The sequence below is a fragment of the Sinocyclocheilus anshuiensis genome, unplaced genomic scaffold (assembly GCF_001515605.1).
Source record: "Sinocyclocheilus anshuiensis isolate Anshui unplaced genomic scaffold, SAMN03320099.WGS_v1.1 scaffold1927, whole genome shotgun sequence".
NCBI classification, from domain to species: domain Eukaryota; kingdom Metazoa; phylum Chordata; class Actinopteri; order Cypriniformes; family Cyprinidae; genus Sinocyclocheilus; species Sinocyclocheilus anshuiensis.
The window spans coordinates 16,623-22,777 of NW_015551097.1; the positions used below are offsets into that span (position 1 = coordinate 16,623).

Genomic DNA, 6,155 nt, shown 5'->3' on the forward strand with positions numbered 1-6,155 from the left:
TATATCATGGTGTTGATTAACTTGAGTGCGCTCCACCTGTGTTAATTAAGCTAAGTATCTGACGCGCTCCTCCCGAACCTTATTAATAAAACATAATTTAGATTAAAAGTGCACAATGTCAATGGATAGTACAGATCCGCTTTGTTTACGTTACCCTTCGCGAGGACGGTGCATCGGAATTAATCAGCGTTTGCCTCAAGCTTAAATGCCGTCCACTTTCCGATTGGAGGAATTGTAGGCTCAGCCAAAAGATAAGAAGATGTCAGGGGAAAAATGGAAATGACGCCGATAGAGGCGAGGTTAAGCCTCTGCGTCGTGGAGAGCGTGTGGCTGGTTGAGCAGGGAGCAGTGGCCGCGATGAAGCCTGGAGCTCGGCGGCGGTGTCTGGCGGAGAACGAGCGATCATGGGGCCGGCAGTTTGCCCGGAGAACTGAAAAAAAAAAAATCCCCAGTATAGGTCTCGTCGTTTAGATGGGAGAAGCTGAGTCTGAGATATAATGGCAAAAGGTGCAAACCGAATGCTGATAACTGTCAATGGATAGAGGGAAGTCAGCTGTATTTATATCATGGTGTTGATTAACTTGAGTGCACTCCACCTGTGTTAATTAGGCTAAGTATCTGATGCGCTCCTCCCGAACCTTGTTAATAAAACATCATTACATTTTCAGCAGGAATGGTTTCCTCATCTTCGCTGTCATCCTCCTCCTCCTCCTCCGTGAAATCTGAACAAAGAATGGAAAGGTACCCATTTTATTTTTAGTTTCAACAACAATTAATAGACATAACAGCTACAAACATGAATTATGGCTTCCTAATAATTATTAAAGGTCTTTCTTTCTACAATATAGACCTGTGAAGATTGTAGGGATGAGAATCTTGAGGCACCTCATAATTCAATCCGAGTCACAATTCAATTTCAACAAAAATCTTGATCTACATTTTAAATGGTTATTTTAACTATTTATACATTTTTACATTAAGCACTTACAGGAATTGTAAAATGCAATTAAAGTGATGGTAAAGGCTTGCAAAATTTTGCCCTTTAAAATACTGTAAGTGAATACTATAACACACAGGTCTTCAACCCTGCTTCTGGGGACCCACTATCCTGCAAAGTTTCTTTCCTACCTGCTCCAGCACAGCTGGCCTGTGACTTTTCAAGTGATCCTGAAGACCCTGATTTCCTGGTTCAGGTGTGTTTGATTAGGGTTAGAGCTGAACTCTGCAGGAAAGTGGGTGCCCAGGAGGAAGGTTGTGGACCTTTGCTGTAACAGTTGATCAAGGACCGCAAGAAGCAGTAATAATGAACAAACAAAAACATAACATTTGACGATAAAACTTAACATAACTTGACATAAATACCTCCAATTTGATCAAGCGATTTTCCGTGCAGCTCATGTAGCTTTCCCTTTTCCAGTGCAAGCAGCAACTTTGAAATATTTCCACTTTGTATAGTGGGCTCAGACAGTCGGTAGAATTGTCTATGAACTGATTTGTCATGTCCTAAAAAGTCAGCAAGCTGATCTAGTTCATTGTCCTTTAAGTTTAAAATTTGGTAAGTGGTTGCTATTTCTTTGCATAGATGAGTGGACCGTAAATAATCAGGTTTCTTCGCACCACATTCAACTGCAAGTCGTCTGAGACTTTGATGTCCTCTGTAGTACATCAGGCAGTGTGGTACAGCGAATAAGTACTCGTTTTCATCTGGCACACCACATTCCTTTTTCTTTGCAATCATCAGATTGAGTGCAGTTGACATTTCGGGAGTTAGTAGAACTGCTACCTTTCTCCCTCTTTTCCCTTTAAGTTCAACACGCTCAAAATAGTTGCACAGCTTCTGTTCGTATTCCAACAGTGCCATTACTTCATGCGTGTTTGAGTGATCTCGTTCAAGAAAATTCCTCAGTTTCATCTTTGACACCTCTCCAATGCGTCTTCTGTTGAAGAGGACTATCTTGGTCAATGTTGTATGTGCTAGACTGGAATAGTTCTGTACTGTTGCCTCCTTCAGTTCTGCAGTTGCCAATTCTGCACTTTTGTCAAGATGCTTGTGAAGTTTTTGGATGTCTTCAGTGAGTGGTAGATTATCTGTCCCTCAAGTCCCTCAAGATGGCGGCACGTTCGCACACTGCGGCTTCTCTCTTTCCCGACAGAAAGGTGTTTTCGTGTTTTTTGTCTTGTGAGTCGCAGTGTTTTTGTACGTATTCGTCGCGTCTATCTGTCTCTAAGCGCGCATACAGTCGTGAGTTTCTGCTCGATGTCGGCAGAACCACATTTTTAGAGTTAAACTCTGCGCACGCCGAAGAGCTGCGGGATCTCGGTCTGCTCTGGAGGCCCACACCATCACCGACCCCCACTACTGCATCTCGCCCACAGCGGAGGCGCCACAAGCGGCGTTACTTCACTGGTTTGCACTCTATCTGCCATGTGCCGTGTGCATGTATATACTGTATATATATATATTTTTTACCTTATTTGTATATTTGTATAGTTGTATTTTATATTTAATCTGTATATCTGTATTTATGTTCTACTGTTAGTGTTATCTGTATGCACCAAGGGTCTGAGAGTAACGCAATTTCAATTCTCTGTATGTATGTGCTGTACATGTGGAAGAATTGACAATAAAGCAGACTTGACTTGACTTGATCTGGTTTATTGTACTCCAAATCAGTAATGGTACTCAGAGCACAGTGTGAAATGTCCTCTGACCATTTCGCCTGATAAAGTTTCTGGAATGCTTCTGATGATTTAATGAGGTCCTCGTCTCCAGCCATGAGAGCATGACAACGTATAATGTCACTCACTTTTAACAGGGAGTGTCCTATTTTCAAGGCAAGATTTGGAGTTTTGTAACTGTTCTTATCTTTGTCAAATCCTGCTGTCTCCTTTACCGCCTCAATGACCTTCATAAAGTTGCTTGGTTTTATAGCATCCTCTAGAGTTTGGATTGAGGACTTTCTGTGCAAAGTCTGTAAGAAACGTCCAAGTTGGCAGGTTTTTTGACATATATAGTCATGCTTTGATGCATCATGACCATGTTTGCTATAAAGAGACTCTGCAAACTGTAACAGGCAAAAGTCGTTGCGAACAACATCTGAAATCTTGTCGTCATGCATACGACTTAACATTTTTAGCACGCCATCTTCAGTGCTAGAGCACGCAGATTTTACCAGTGCTGCAAGGCCAAGATCTCGCTTTCTGCCATGATGTTCATTGTCCCCTGGTTTGGAGGAGCACCTCTTCATTTGTCTCCACAACTCGGGCCGTAAAAAACATCCCCTTGCAGTGGACACAGTACTCATAATTTTTATAGTCACCTTTAGCCTTTCGCTAGACTTTGAGTGAACCAGATCCATTCTTTAGAACATCATTGTTGTGCATGAAGTTTCCCCTATTCCGAAGTTTTTCAAGCAATTCCTTTCTAGTTTTTGACCTGACAGGGAGACTAAGAGCCATTGCAATGTCACTGTCCTCCTTTATGTGTGTTCTGAAGTGTCGCACTATTTTGAAAACTGGCTTTTGGCAAACAAAGCAGACATTTTGCCCTCCGCTTGAAACAACAGTTTTGTCTTCTGAAGTTGTATATGTTGATTTTTCAATAGAGTTGACAGGTCTTGTAGGGTCAACAAATAGTGATGTATTTGTAGGGTCATCGTCTGTATCTGATTCGGAGTCTGGAATGTATTCTGGATCTTGTTCCTCATCAGAAGCTCCACTTGTGTCAGTTTCCTCCTGAATTAAAATACAAGGAAAACAAAACATAAGGTATGTGTATCTTTGTAACTGTGAAATTTACTAGCAATTTCCAAGTAAAAAAAAACAACAACAATTAACAATAAATTATCAAGGGTTCCCTTGAGTTTGGGGAGTTTTATCTTGTTCAAAAGGGAAACAATTCCAGTAAACAGGAAACAGGAATCAGAAATAGTGACTGACTGTGACTTAAATGCCAGTCCACCCAAAAATTACATTGTGCATAGTTCACTCAAAAATAAAAATTCTATCTTTGTTACTGACTCTCAAGATGTTCCAAACCTGTATGAATTTCTTTGCTTTGCTGAACACAAAACACCATATTTTGAAGAATGTTTGTAACTCAGTTCTTGAAGGGTGGGCAGGGGAGCATCAATAATCCTCTCGGCAGTTCGAACCGTTCTCTGTAATCTTCTGATGTCTGATTTTGTAGCTGAGCCAAAACAGACAGTTATTGAAGTGCACAGAACAGATTCAATGACGGCTGAGTAGAACTGTTTCAGCAGCTCCTGTGGCAGGTTAAACTTCTTCAGCTGGCGAAGGAAGTACAACCTTTGTTGAGCCTTTTTTTACAATGGAGTCGATGTGAGTGTCCCACTTCAAGTCCTGGGAGATGATGGATCACAGGAACTTGAATGTCTCCACTGCAGCCACAGTGCTGTTCATGATGGTGTGTGGGGGGAGTGCAGGGGGGTTCCTCTTGAAATCCACGATCATCTCCAATGTTTTGAGTGTGTTCAGCTCCAGGTTGTTGTGACTGCACCAGACAGCCAACTCTTTAACCTCCCATCTGTAGGCAGACTCATCTCCGTCCTGAATGAGGTTGATAAGTGTGGTGTCATCTGCAAACTTCAGGAGCTTGACAGAAGGGTCCTTTGAAGTGCAGGCATTGGTGTACATGGAGAAGAGCAGTGGGGAGAGCACACACCCCCGAGGGGCGCCGGTGCTGATGGTGTGGCTGTTTGACATGATTTTCCCCAGTCTCACTATCTGTTACCTATCTGTCTGAAAGCTGGTGATCCATTGACAGATAGAGCTAGGGACCGAGAGCTAGGTTAGTTTGGTCTGGAGGAGTGTTGGAATGATGGTGTTGAAGACCAAACTGAAGTACACAAACAGGATACTCACATAAGTCCCTGGTTTGTCCAGATGCTGCAGGATGAAGTGCAGTCCCATGTTGACTGCATCATCCACAGACCTGTTTGCTCGGTAAGCAAACTGCAGGGGGTCCAGTAAGGGTCCAGTGATGTCCTTCAGATAAGCCAGAACCAGTTTTTCGAAAGACTTCATGATGACAGAAGTTAGCACCACAGGTCTGCAGTCGTTAAGTCCTGTTATCTTGGGTTTCTTTGGAACGGGGATGATGGTGGAGCGTTTGAAGCAGGAAGGGACTTCGCACAACTCTAGAGATCTGTTGAAGATCTGTGAAAAGATGGGGGCCAGCTGGTCAGCACAGGTTTTCAGACAGGCTGATGTAACACCGTCTGGGCCTGGTGCCTTTCTTCTTTTGTTCTTTCTGAAGACCTGGTGCACATCATCTTCACTGATCTGAAGTGCAGGAGGGGGTGGTGAGGGGGGTTGCAGGAGGTGTTAAAGGTTGTGTAAAGAGATGGTCAGAATGGGTGTGGGGGGTTTCAAATCTACAATAAAACTAATTCAGGTCTTCAGCAAGTTGTTGATTCGCCTCAGTGCTGGGGGATGGTGTCTTGTAGTTGGTGATGGCTTTCAGACCTTTCCACTGAAGCTGAGTCATTGGAAGTGAACTGATCTTCAAACTTTTTAGCGTAGGTCCTTTTATCCAATCTAATCTCATTATTCAGTGTGTTCCTGGCCTGATTGCACAAGACTCTGTCCCCATTTCTATAGACATCCTCTTTGGCCTGACAAAGATGTCTGAGTTTTGCTGTAAACCATGGCTTATTATTGCTGAATTGCCAATTATATTTTCAATTATGTCACTTGAGCCCCTGAAAATATAGGTACTTTGCTTAAAATGGCTGTAACTCCTAAATGGTAAATGTCATATTTTAAATAGAACCTCTTAAAATAAAGCTAAAATTCTGCACTTCAGTCACATTTTGATTGTTGTATTTCAAATCCATTGTTGTGGTGTATTAAGGCAAAAGCACAAAAACTCAGCATCTTAGAAAAACGTGTGAAGGATCATGTGACAAAAGACTGGAATACTAGCTAATGAAAATTCAGCTTTGCCATCACATGAATAAATTATATTTTAAAGTATATTAAAATAGAAAATCGTTATTTCACAATAGTACAATTTTTTCTGTATTTTTGATCAAATAAACACAGCCTTGATGAGCATAAGAAAATTCATGAGCATAAAAAATGTATACATATACACACACACACATATTTATTTCCCCTTCCTGTAAAGCATT

General features: G+C 41.9%; 1 pseudogene; it reads right to left on the reverse strand.

The window, feature by feature from the left end:
• Positions 1-262: 262 nt before the first annotated feature.
• LOC107662744 (uncharacterized) lies at positions 263-4,725 on the reverse strand (annotated as a pseudogene).
• Between the last annotated feature and the right edge of the window lie 1,430 nt (positions 4,726-6,155).